Genomic DNA, 12,948 nt, shown 5'->3' with positions numbered 1-12,948 from the left:
CGTAGAGATTTGTTTGCTTCTCTTGGTGCACCTCCCGTTGGGAAGTCTGTTCAGTGTGCTAATAATGCATCATACCCTGTTCGTGGTATTGGGGAGATTCAGCTTACAGCCATTGATGGCTCTATTCTCCGCCTACAGGATGCTTTGTATGTGCCTGGCATTAAGAAGAATCTGCTTTCCATTTCTTCTATGGCACGTTGTGGTTTGCAGGTCACCTTTGATGATGACCGTTGCATGGTCCGTGACAAGGAACACATGACATTGGTCTTGACAGGTTCTCTGTGTCATGGGTTATATGAGTTGGATGCTCTTTCGGTAGATCAGTCTGCATATTTGACATCCACTCTTACTCCTGCTATGTTAGAGGCAGAGTTATGGCATGCTCGTTTGGGGCATGTAAACTATGGCAGCTTGATGCTATTACAGCGTACTCAGATGTTGGATGGATTACCTCTCTTGGAGAGACCTCCTGAGCATTTATGCGAGGGTTGCATTTTGGGGAAAATGCATCGTTTCTCTTTTCCCCGTGATGTTGCTTTTAGAGCAACAGCCAGATTGCAGCTTGTGCATTCGGATGTTTGTGGGCCCATGCAGACACAGTCATTGGGTGGTTGTTACTATTTTGTAACATTTATTGATGACTTTACACGTTTGTGCTGGGTCTACTGCTTGAAAAAGAAGTCTGAAGTGTATGATGCATTTTTGGCTTTCAGTGCACTTGTGGAAACTCAGTCTGGTTGCAAGATTAAGACTCTCCGTTCGGACCGAGGGGGGGAATACATGTCCTCTATGCTGAATTCTTATTTGCAGCAGAAGGGCATTATCCATCAGTACACTACTGCATATACTCCACAGCAAAATGGGGTAGCAGAGAGGAAAAATTGGTCACTCATGGAGATGGCCAGATGTATGCTGAAGGCAAAGAGTTTGCCTCATAGTTTTTGGATGGAAGCCGTCATGTGCGCTTGCCACATTTTGAACAGATGCCCTACCAAGGCCTTGAAAACCGTCACACCTTTTGAGGCTTGGCACAGCCGCAAACCTTCTGTTGGCCACTTCCGTACTTTTGGGTGTCTTGCATATGCCCATATTCCACAGGTACTTCGAAAGAAGTTGGACAACAAGGCTGTAAAATGCATCTTTATGGGATATAGCAGCGAAAGCAAAGGCTACAGACTCTATGATCCCGTGACCAAGAAGGTTTTTGTCAGCAGGGATGTTGTATTTGATGAAAAATCAGAATTATCCTTGGCTGGTTTTGATACATATCAGGCTGCCCGTGATGTCTTTGAAGGGCTGCTGCCCATCACATTTGGTGATTCAGCTGGTACTTCAGCAAATGAACCTAATGTTCAGCCAGCTGCTCCTATGGAACATGCAGTAAATCAGCACATTGCTGAAACTGAAATTCAGCAGGAACTTGTACACAGTCAGGAAGCAAGACAGGTGCCTAGATGGTACACGCAGACTATGAGAGATAGTCATTTGGAAACACCCTTGGCTGGTCGTACTCGAAGGCAAACTCGACTGCATGATTCAGCACATTCCATGGAGTTTGTTATGGCAGCATGTACTCATGATAATGAGGAGCCTAAATGTTTTGAGGATGCACGACATAGTGTGCATTGGATGGCAGCCATGCAAGCTGAATTGGATTCTATTCATAAGAATCATACTTGGGATTTGGTGTCTTTGCCAGTTGGCAAGCGTGCCATTGGTACGAAATGGGTCTACAAATTGAAAAGGAATGCAGATGGATCCATAGATAAGTACAAGGCACGGCTGGTAGCTAAAGGCTACGCACAGAAAAAGGGCATTGACTATGAGGAGACCTTTGCTCCTACCTCCCGTATGACGACCATTCGGTCTATGATTGCCTTGGCTGCACATTTTGGTTGGAAAGTGCATCAGCTGGATATAAAGACTGCATTCTTACATGGGGAACTTCAGGAAGAAGTGTATGTACAGCAGCCCATTGGTTTTGCAGTTGAAGGCTCAGAAAATTTAGTATGCAAGCTGAAAAAAGCTCTATATGGTTTGAAACAAGCTCCACGAGCTTGGTACGCAAAGATAGATGCTTTCTTGCTTAGTCAGGGGTTTGTAAACAGCCCATCTGAGTCTACCCTTTATGTACATAAAGAGGGGGGATCCATGCTGATTTTGTGTCTATATGTAGACGACCTTTTGCTCACTGGAACACGTGCTGATCAGATTTCAGCATTCAAAAATAATTTACAGCAAACTTTTGACATGTCTGACTTGGGTATTTTGCACTATTACTTGGGCATCCAGTTTGTACATGATGCTAGAGGCATTGGATTATGTCAGTCAAGGTACATTGGGCAACTTCTTGAGAAGTTTGGCTTACAGGATTGCAAGCCAGTTTGTACACCCATGGAACCTGGGCTCAAACTGTCATTACATGATGACAGTGATTTGTTTGATATCCATACTTATGCTCCAGCAGTGGGATGTCTCATCTATCTATGCCACACTCGGCCAGACATACAGTTTGCCGTTTCAGTTTTGAGCAGGTACATGCATCAGCCTCGTATGTCGCATTGGCAAGCTGTGAAGCGTGTGTTTCGTTACTTGCAGGGTACTAGAGCTCTTGGATTGCTTTATGCCAAGGGGGGACCACTGCAGTTACATGCTTACAGTGACTCTGATTGGGCTGGTGATTTTGATACTCGTCACTCCACTAGTGGCAATTGTTTCTTTCTTGGCTCGTCATGCATTTCTTGGCTTAGCAAGAAACAATCCACTGTTGCCACGTCGTCATGTGAAGCTGAGTACAAGGCAGCCTTCACTACTGCAGTTGAGTGCGTATGGCTTAGACGCTTACTTGCTGATTTGGATGTATCTGTTACGGAGCCTACTCCTTTATATACTGACAGTCAGAGTGCCATTGCAGTGGCACGGAACCCTGTGTTTCATGCTAGCACGAAACACATAGAGATTCACTACCACTTTGTCAGAGAGAGGCTACATGCAGGTGATATCAGCCTTGTCTACTGTCCTACCACCAGCAATGTGGCAGACATCTTCACCAAAGCTCTTCCACGAGACAAATTTGAAGCATTTCGCGATGCTTTGAATTTGACGCCCTTTGGTGGCGGATGATCCTTGTATACTTGATCACTCTTCACTCCAGGGGGGTTTGTTGGGTATCTCACACGCCTTACTTACGCCTACGCTCATATGGGAGTGTGCGGGTGATCACTAGGACACTGGGGCACTTTTTACTCTCGGTAGGAGAGGTTTTTTCCCCCAGATTATGTGTACTATTTTGTATGTGCTTGTGGTGCACACTTACGGGCACTTACTGTGTTCGGGTGTGAACAGCCCCTTATAACCCTAAGGTATAAGGGTTATCATTTGTACTTTCAGCTTACACTCTATTCAGTACTATTGCATTGGGTGTCGTGCTCAACTCTGTCTCTCACTCTCACACTGTCTACTGCACTTCAGCTGCACCTCGATCCTCTCCCATCTGACACATCCTGCAAGTATAATTCAGTAATCCGTGCTTTCAGTTCATGAATAGTAACACGTACAAAATACCAGCTCCATGCAGATTGAGCCACTCCAAAGAATTCCATCTTCTGAGCATAGGTATGTACATATGCAGATACATTCCTGCCATTGAATAACTTCACCTCATGCTCAACTGCTTGCAAAGCATTCATCACAACACTTTTTATTTGAGCTGAAGCTTGCATCACCTGTTGTTGTTGTTGTACCTACATAAGCATATTCATATTTTGTACCAACTGTTGCAAAACATCACTGGAGATTGTATTCGAAGGTTCTGTTCTCTCATCTTATCTTTCCTTCTTCTGTGACGACCTTTCACGTTGGATTAACCAATGTCGGAGGAGTTTTTGTCGAAAGATCGAATCCACCGGGGATCAGAAGTAGAAGGAAGTAGAGATAGGAGATGAAAGAGAAGATAGAGAATACCCAAGTAGTAAACACTACAAAAACAAATCACAATGAATTGAATCAATATATATTGAAAAAACCTGGAATCTTCGCACTACTCAGAAGTAATCTCCACGCATTAGATCTCCTAGAGCGCTGCTCAGAATCCAAATCTGATGGCTCCGTTGGCTCTGAAAGGGGGGTAAAACCTCAGGACACCTACTCACGGATCTCCCAGATCACTCCTTCTTCTTTCCGTTCAATCTAAGTTTTCAGTCTCTTCACAGCGATGGCCACCCGTGCGATTTCGTCAATCTGTCTTTTTATGAAAAATTTCCTAACTTGCTGAAAAAGCAACTAGCTTTTTGCATGCCATCCTAATCTAGAAGCTTTTTCTAACTTTTTCGGATTGTTACAATAAATAATATCAAAAATAGACTAAAATTATCCAAAAATCTAGTATTTTCGGATAATCCATGCACCTCACACTAATACTAATGACTCAGATTACATTGACTCTCTAGATCAATAAAAAAGTCGGATGATGATGCATTCCATACTTTTTCACACTGTATCCTTATAACATCACGACACCGTGTTCTGTGTTTATCAATCTGTGCTTTGTCGTACGATTGGTTTTGTATTTTCTACGTTTAGAGCATTTCTTCACATGGTATTAGAGCTAGGTACTCTCTAAGAAACCTTGACCTTTGATCAGAAAGCTCATTGGCAAAAGCGGAAATAACAAAAGGGTCAGATGACTTTGAACCATAGCTGAGAAAAATGAAAAAACGGAAATAAAAACAAAAACGTCAAATTTCAAGGAAGGGCAAACGGAAATGCCACATCATCTGGTCCGGCGTCCATTTGGGGGGGAGGGGAGGAGGGCGAGATGAGCTTAGAGTCTAGGTGCTTAGAAGCTAAAACTTAGAATACAAGTTTCATACTCAAAATCAAAGCTTTCTAATTTCCAAGCTTTTAAAGAGTTCCATAAAAGACATAAGCTCAAAGGAGCTTTTTGATGCATACAAGAATTTTGGCATATCATTAATATGTTGATAACTCCCTCTTCCTCATCCATCTCACAGTCTTCAATCGTGCTGAAGGCAAATCCTCTTCATTCTCATCCTCCTTATTAAGGAAGACACTTGAAACAAATAGAAATTACTCTAAGCTTAATTATTTTAAATAATTAAACATTAAATATTTAATGATTTAATCTTAATCAAAAAAGCATTTAATATTTAAATATTAAATATTTAACATTACGAGTTTTAAAGAAAAGGCTACATTAAAACATCGAATATTTAACAATCAAACACTAATAACACTTAAAGAACATGACAATTAAAAAGCACAAAGAACATGAGATTAATAATGCTTTAAACACTATGTTTAAAGTGTAAAACATGACGATTACTAACGCTATGCTGAACAAGCGTAAAGAACATGACGATTAATAATGTTACATTTAAAGTGTAAAGAATATACATTTTACTAAAAACTTTTCAAGCTTATTGGGAAATGAGACGAACCAAAACGTTTTCCCAAGGGGCAATGCCACGCGGCAGCCATTTTCCCAAAGGAGAAACGTTTCCCACAAGGAAATGCGTTTCGAGTCTTCCATACGTTTCGGCCTTTCCAGTCATGTAAAGGAACATTTCCCACTGCTATGTTTCAAACACATTCACAACACAACTCCAGTCTCCACAGCCAAACATAGACAAAGACGATCAAGAGTGGGTCTCTCAGCTTACTACTGCCTAATCTAACATGGGCAAAGAACTATCGGACTACCATGGAGTCCACAGACCATATCAAATTTTTGTTGTTGAATATGATCTAACCCTTATGCATAGGGCTCAACAAAAGGTTTAAGGTAATCCTAAGTTTTCTCCTTTAGATTCGGTACACAGAACTAATGATCTTGCACGACCTTCGAAATCTCTACTACGGAACAGCCATCTACAAGAAGAACCTTGCTCGATTACACATCACCATTGTACGGGGGAGTTTCAAAAATGCGGAAAACAAAAACGGAGAAAAACCGAAGTTTTAGAGTTTCGGCCAAATTTTGGAAATAGGAAAACGGCGCTTCGGATTGTACACTAAAATAAATATGTTATTGCATGGATATGTAAATATATCAATCCTACAACAACATGCATTCAAATTTTATACAAAACTTTTGAGTCTTCATGTCATATGATTAAAATCATAATTCATTGCATGTGTCACAAGTGAAGACTCAATAATTAAGACAATTTAACATAGTTAAGACACAATTTTGAAAACTTTAAACAACAAAATATATTATAATTTATGACTCACGAACCATCTAAAGATTGATATCAAAAACGGTGGAACCAAGATGCATAATAAGTAAAATTAATATGCATGTAAGTGTGTGATGTGAATAATTAGTGTAACTACTGAGTAATAACTATCAACACCAATGAGCGATCATGATATCGTGTGCATGTGACATGTGTAATGCCATTGGTGACTGATAACTAGCAACTGCAATGCTAAACTGACTCTTGACTCCTAAGATATCATGAGTCTAATCTCTAGAGTCGATGGGCCATGACTCATTTAGATTCTGAGGATCCGTGCACTATCTCCTTATCCGACTTTGAGGACCCTTGCATCCCTTGATTGGATTGACATGCCTCCAAAATAGATGTGGTGCCATGATAAGGTAATGCGAAATAGGAATTCGCAAAGAAGTTAAGAAGTAAAAGAAGTTTGAAAAAAGAGGAGGAGGAGGAGCAAGGGAGAGGGGGCTTCCATTAAGTGCACCACATTATCCACCACACACCACACCAAGGGATTCTGCACATTTAGACAAAGCCTTTAGGAGCTCTACATACCTGTATCCAGGTGGTGTATATGTGATGTAGGCTCGACCTCCCACACATACACTTTCGGGTTATCCCTCTAGGAGTGTATCCCAACCATACTTGAGTGTGGATCATTTGGTATCGCAATTTGCCTCTATGGCATTACCTAGTGGACCATCTGATCATTATCTTGTGCCCTAGCTAACATTTAGACACGGCTATCATATCCCAATGCCTCCACCTACACATATGGTATCATATGGACCTATGTCCATTTTGATACCTTTGCATCAATTGACACTCATTGGATATCAACAACCTATTTCTATCTATCTACCTTTAACTTCCTCGTCCTTTTTATCCACCCCTACCACCACCATCTTATCCCATCTACCCATCTTCCAAGACACCTAATGGTTCTAGCTCTTCATCTACCAAGCATGCCTTTAATGACGACTCATTTCAATGGGTCAAACTACACCACTTGGTCAAATTTGATGAGAAATGTCTTAGACTCTCAGAACCTATGGAATTTAAAGCAAGGGTTGAAACCCCAACCTGATCCCGCACTTGTTCCATATGAGATCATCCGCTCATGGAAGACTCATAATACCTCAGCTATCGTCGAGCTTATGCAAGGCTTATTACTCAAGTTTCACTCTTAGCTTCAGCAATTCAACTTAGCATCCAAGCGTTGGAAACACTTAACACAGCTACATAGTTTGTGATAGGACCCATTGTATCACTTTGGATCATGAGCTCCAAATGAGCTCCAAAACTTCAAAATCATATACAAGGATGACTTGAAAGTCAAGTTGGCTCAGTATCAGCCTCTACTTACCGAGTTTAACCACTAGGGCTCCTAAGTCCTCTAACGATCAAGTTACCTTGTTCTTAATAAGCTGCTAAGAAAATATTTTTATTTTGTGTAGCAAGTGATTTCACAGCCTCAGATTGCCAACATTTTTTAAGCTTGAGTGTCATCTATTGCGTTATGCATAGTTGTTCGATCAATTTCATAACACGTCCTCAATCGAGGAGACTCTAGTTATATCTTCTCGAGGGAGCAATAGAGCAAGGGCAAACAAAACTCAAATCAAAATCAAAATCAAAACAAGACTGTGAATCCTTGGCAAGCACTCAATCTATACTTAAACCTAGATGGTAGAATATACCTTTTTAAAAAAAGGTATTGTTAACATTGTCAAAAGGCTAGCCATTATGACGACGAGTGTTGATCTAAGGCAAGAGGCACACAGCACAAATCCATGAATCAAACCCCCACACTCCAATCTAATAACCCCAACAGGAGAAGGAGCGTGGTGCCAACCCTCAGCAGGAGCAATGCCAAGACCAAACCCACACTGCCACCAGTCAATCATTATTGTTGGCGAACCACTCAACTCTAGAGGGTTTGTTTGACTGGTCTGAAAAGGCCCACATCGTCTCTTTAGCATAGTACAAGGGAGTTTCGGAAACGGGGGAAACGAAAACGGGAAAAATCGGAGTTTCGGAGTTTCCGCCAAATTTTGGAAACACGGAGATGGCATTCCGAATTGTACACTTTAAAAAATACAATATTATGTGGGTATATAAATGTATCGATGCCTACAATAACATGTACCCGAATTTCATACAAAACTTTGAGTCTTTATATCATATGATTGAAATCATGATTCATTACACATTTCAAAGGTTACGAGTCATGACTCACGAGTGAAGATTGAGGAGTCAAGACTGAGGACTCAATGGTTGAAACTCAAGAGAGCTTAACACAATTAAGACTCAATTTTCAAAACTTAAGGCAACAAAATGAATTAGAATTTATGACTCATGTGACATGAATAATCTATGATCTAAAGAGTAATGAAGATTGACATCAAGAACAATGCAACAAGAATCAAGATGCATAACAAGTGGAATCAAGATACAATAATAGTAACTATGTCATGTGAATAATCTATCAAAACTCCAAAGTCCAGTGAGGCTATAAGTATCAACATCAATGAACAACTAGCAACTCTAGTGTGAACTCTGCACTGCTAAACTGACTCCTGTATATCACGAGTCATGACTCATGACTCATCCGAACTCTGAGGATCTATACACAATCTCCTCATTTCACTCCGAGGACCCTGATCGAGAAGTTGATGAAGCAACCTCAACCTCATCCTCAAACTCTGGCTCTGACTCTCTCTGTGATGCACGACCACGTGTGGCCCTCACTCTAACCCTCCTTTTTCCACAAGTCTCATGCATCTGTGCCAATAGCTCCTCATAGAGCATGGAGTAGATATCCCGCTCCTCCTGTGGTATCTGCAATGTCACGCACCTTCTCTATATCAATCTCGTCAACATTCACCTGTAAGGGTGAACGAGACAAAGATATATTATATGAGACGAGATTCAATAAGTTCAATTTCATACATATCACAATTTACAATCCAACTTCCAAGAAAATTAGAAATGTCAAGTGTCAAGAACACAAGCAAATTAGCAATGTCAAGTGTCAAGGACCCAAGGTTAAAAAGTTAATTATACATAATACTAATCATTACCAATTTAGCTATGAAGGCTCAGAGGATAGACCAATCCTCTCAAGAAGCTGGAGATTACAATGGCAAAACACTAAACGCTCTAGCTGGCCAGTTGTGAGCTTGTTTTTCTTTTTGGTGTGAAAGAAGGCCCATGTGCTCCAGTTCCTCTCAGCAGGCCCAGAACTACAATCTTGCGAGAGGACTCCAAGGGCAATGCGTTTCTATTCAAATTTAAGAGATTAAGGTTAAATAATTGGCAATTGCTAATATGCATGCTGCAAAATCAACATTTGAGTGGGCAATAGATTATAAAACTTGTTATGTAGGTTGCATAATGCATTAGATAATCAAGATTCAAAATATAAAAGGCACCATTCACATACCAAAGTAGAAGCACAATTGCCGTATTTCTCCCACCAAGAGATAAGCTGAAGCTGTCTCTTGAAGCTAGCTGTGGGTTGGCCAAAATGAAGAGAATGATTGCGGAATACCAGCAAATCATCCTCTTCTCTTCTCATCATATCTATTGTCTGTTTAGCAGCTTTGCCAATTGGGGAGAGCAATTTTCTTCAACACGAACACACTCAAGGTCCTAGACTCTCGCACAAATTTAATGATAGCTCGCAGCAAGGCCCAATCTAATGGCCTTTGCAACATGACACACTTGCTTACCGAGCGGACTGTTGATGATTCGGAGTTCCATTGCTTCCACGCTTTGGCCACCACACGGAAGCCCACTGACTCTGAGTGTCTATGACATTTTTGCTTAGGACATCCTGGCAATGACTCTCTTTATAAGCTATTGCATCAAGGAATGGTTGAGGGCCTTCCATGCCTAAAACAATCTCGAGAGGTCTATAAAGCATGTCAACTAGGTAAACAACATTGTACATACTTTCCCTAAGAGTCTATCACTTGTGTTGCTAAGCCTAAGGCCTTAGGCTCTTTCATGTAGATCTTTGTGATCCCACATCCACTGCTACCTTAAATGACACACTATACTTCTTTTTCATAGTGGATGATTTCTTTGGATACATATGGGTATACTTCCTAAAGCACAAGTCCGATGCTTTCACTTATTTCAATGCTTGGGAACTGTTGGTTCACAGACTGTCGTGTAAATAATATGAGGAGTGATTCTGGTGGCGATTTTACCTCTCACGAGTTCTCTGAGTTTGTACAAGAGTAAGGTAGTGCACATCAACTCACCTCTATCAACTCCCTCGCACAGAATGGAATCGTAGAATATAGGAACTAGACAGTCCTGAAAATGGCACACATTATGCTCTTCACAACAAAGCTCCCTAAGCGCCTTTGGGTCGAGACTATTAACTCTTCAATGTACAACCAAAATCGATCCCCGCCGACTACGGCAATCCCTAAAAAGACTCCATATGAGGCATTTTTTGACTCTTGGCGTGTTATTTCTCACTTCAAAGTTTTCCGTAGTCATGCTTATACGCACACTCCTAATGACAAGATATGAAAGCCCACTCCTTGAGCATATCTCTCGTTCTTTGTGGACTGTTTTTCCAAAGTGAAAACCTATCGTTTGTTCAATCCTTGGACAAACACGATGATTGTTAGGAGGGATGTCGTCTTTGATGAGAGGGACATAGTGCAGTCCTTTGCACTAAACCCTTCGTCCTCACCTTCGCTCAGATCATTTGAGATCATACCTATTCAGCCGGGTCTAGTGCCCAGTCCTAACCTTCCTACAGATACTTCCAACTCCCTAGACTCCTCTGCAAGACCCGTTACCTCACTCATACCAACAAACCATGTGGGATCCAGGGATCCTTCTACCTAATTTCACTCCTGAGGACCCTAGAAGGTTTGCTCGGCTCACCCCTCAAGCTTCATATGCATCGTTGTTTACAGCTGATTACATCGCACATTCTGAGCCAAACAATTGGCAAGAGGCTCTCTAGAATCCTGTGTGGCATGAGGCTATGGAGAAGGAATTAGATAGTATTGATCGCAATAGGACTTGGACATTGGTGGATCGTCCTCATCACAAACGGGTCATCGAGGCGAAGTGGATTTTTAGGCCCAAGCTAAAGGCTAATTGCACTTTAGACAAATACAAGGCTCACCTTGTAGTGCAAGGTTTCAGGCAAAAGAATAGCATTGACTATGAATAAACCTTTATACCTACCACTCTGTTGACATTATTTCATATGTCGGTTGGGTCTGTCGCCTACAACAGTTGGTTGATCTATCAGATAGACATCAAAAGTGCATTTCTGAATGATTATTCGGAGGAGAAAGTCTAAAGCAGCCTCCCGGTTTTTCTTCCGCTGACCGGACTAACAAGATATTTTGCTTCTAGAAAGCTTTTTATGGAAGCAAGCATTGAGGTCTTGGTACCATAGGATGGACAAGTACTTACGAACTCATGGATACCATTCTACCCCCTATGATCCAAATTATATGTGTGCATCACTAGCACACAGGGTCAACTATATCATGCTCTATATTGATGATATATTACTCATTGGCTTAGCTTGTGCCACTCTAGCTGAAATTAAGGCACAGCTTTATTCTACATTTGAGATGGCTGACTTAGGTTTATTGTCTTATTTCTTGGGAATGGAGATGGTTAGTTCGAGAGAAGTATCTTTTTGTCCCAACAAAAGTACGCCCTATAACTAGTGAACTAGTATTGCACTGATTAGAAATAGGCAATAGCTATGCCTCTAGATCCCATTGTCCATCTACACGAGGATATCTCGGATCAGTCTTTTGATGCTCATATCTATCATTCTATTGTAGGGAAATTACTTTAGTTGATTTATTGTGACATTAATGCGACATTAAGATGTGACATTAATGTGACATTAAGGTCACATTTCCTTTAATATCACATCTTAATGTCACATTTAATGTCACATTTATACTAGGCCACATTTTGCATTCTCAGTTAATTTGCTTAGTCAGTATTTTTATGCATCTAGAATGTCTCATTGGATTGCTTATCTTCGTGTATTAAGATATTTAAGGTGTATATATACTTTATGGACTAACTTATGGTCATGGCTTATGCTTACACGAGTATACTAATTCTAACTGAGCGAGTAATCTTGACACCCAGCGTTCCAATGGAAGCAATCTCTACACTTGGGCGTGGCACCCATTTCCTGGGCTAGCTATAAGCAGGAGACGGTGGCGGCTTCCACGACCGAGGTAGAGTATCAGGCTCTCTTCAATGGCACTACCAAGGCCATCTATCTAAGAAACTTCCTAGCCCCTCTACGACAACCAGAGTACCGTTGCCCTAGCAGGCAATCTATCATCCCCCCTCAAACACGGCACGTGACGGTTCACTACTACTTCACCAGAGAGCAGGTTGAGTAAGGCACCAAATGCCTAGAGTTTGTGCCGTCTAGTGACAATTTTGCGGATATTTCGACCAAGGCGGTCAACAACATGGTTCTACAGTATCTTCTACTACGGATCGGCTTGAGCACACCCTCCTCTACTTCTTTCGATTGACAAGGAGAGAGTGCTTCCTTCTCACTTCTCCTTCCAATTTGAGAGGGGGTAGCTTGCTTCTCTTAATAGTGACAATGACGATACTTACAGTTTTTTATTTTCAAATCTTCATTTATTTTGTATTGTATATTATGAACATTTGCAACTTC

General features: G+C 41.1%; 1 protein-coding gene and 1 pseudogene across 5 annotated transcripts in view; both read right to left on the bottom strand.

Moving 5' to 3' along the window:
* SCY2 (SecY protein transport family protein) overlaps positions 1-12,948 on the bottom strand; it is a 133,418-nt gene that overhangs the window by 90,578 nt on the left and 29,892 nt on the right. The window lies entirely within an intron of this gene.
* LOC148010629 (uncharacterized) lies at positions 8,750-9,822 on the bottom strand (annotated as a pseudogene).

Source organism: Lygodium microphyllum, chromosome 29, assembly GCF_053477565.2.
Source record: "Lygodium microphyllum isolate KBCC chromosome 29, Lygodium_microphyllum_v1.1.10, whole genome shotgun sequence".
Taxonomy (NCBI): Eukaryota; Viridiplantae; Streptophyta; class Polypodiopsida; order Schizaeales; family Lygodiaceae; genus Lygodium; species Lygodium microphyllum.
This window is presented reverse-complemented; position numbering and strand designations above follow the sequence as displayed.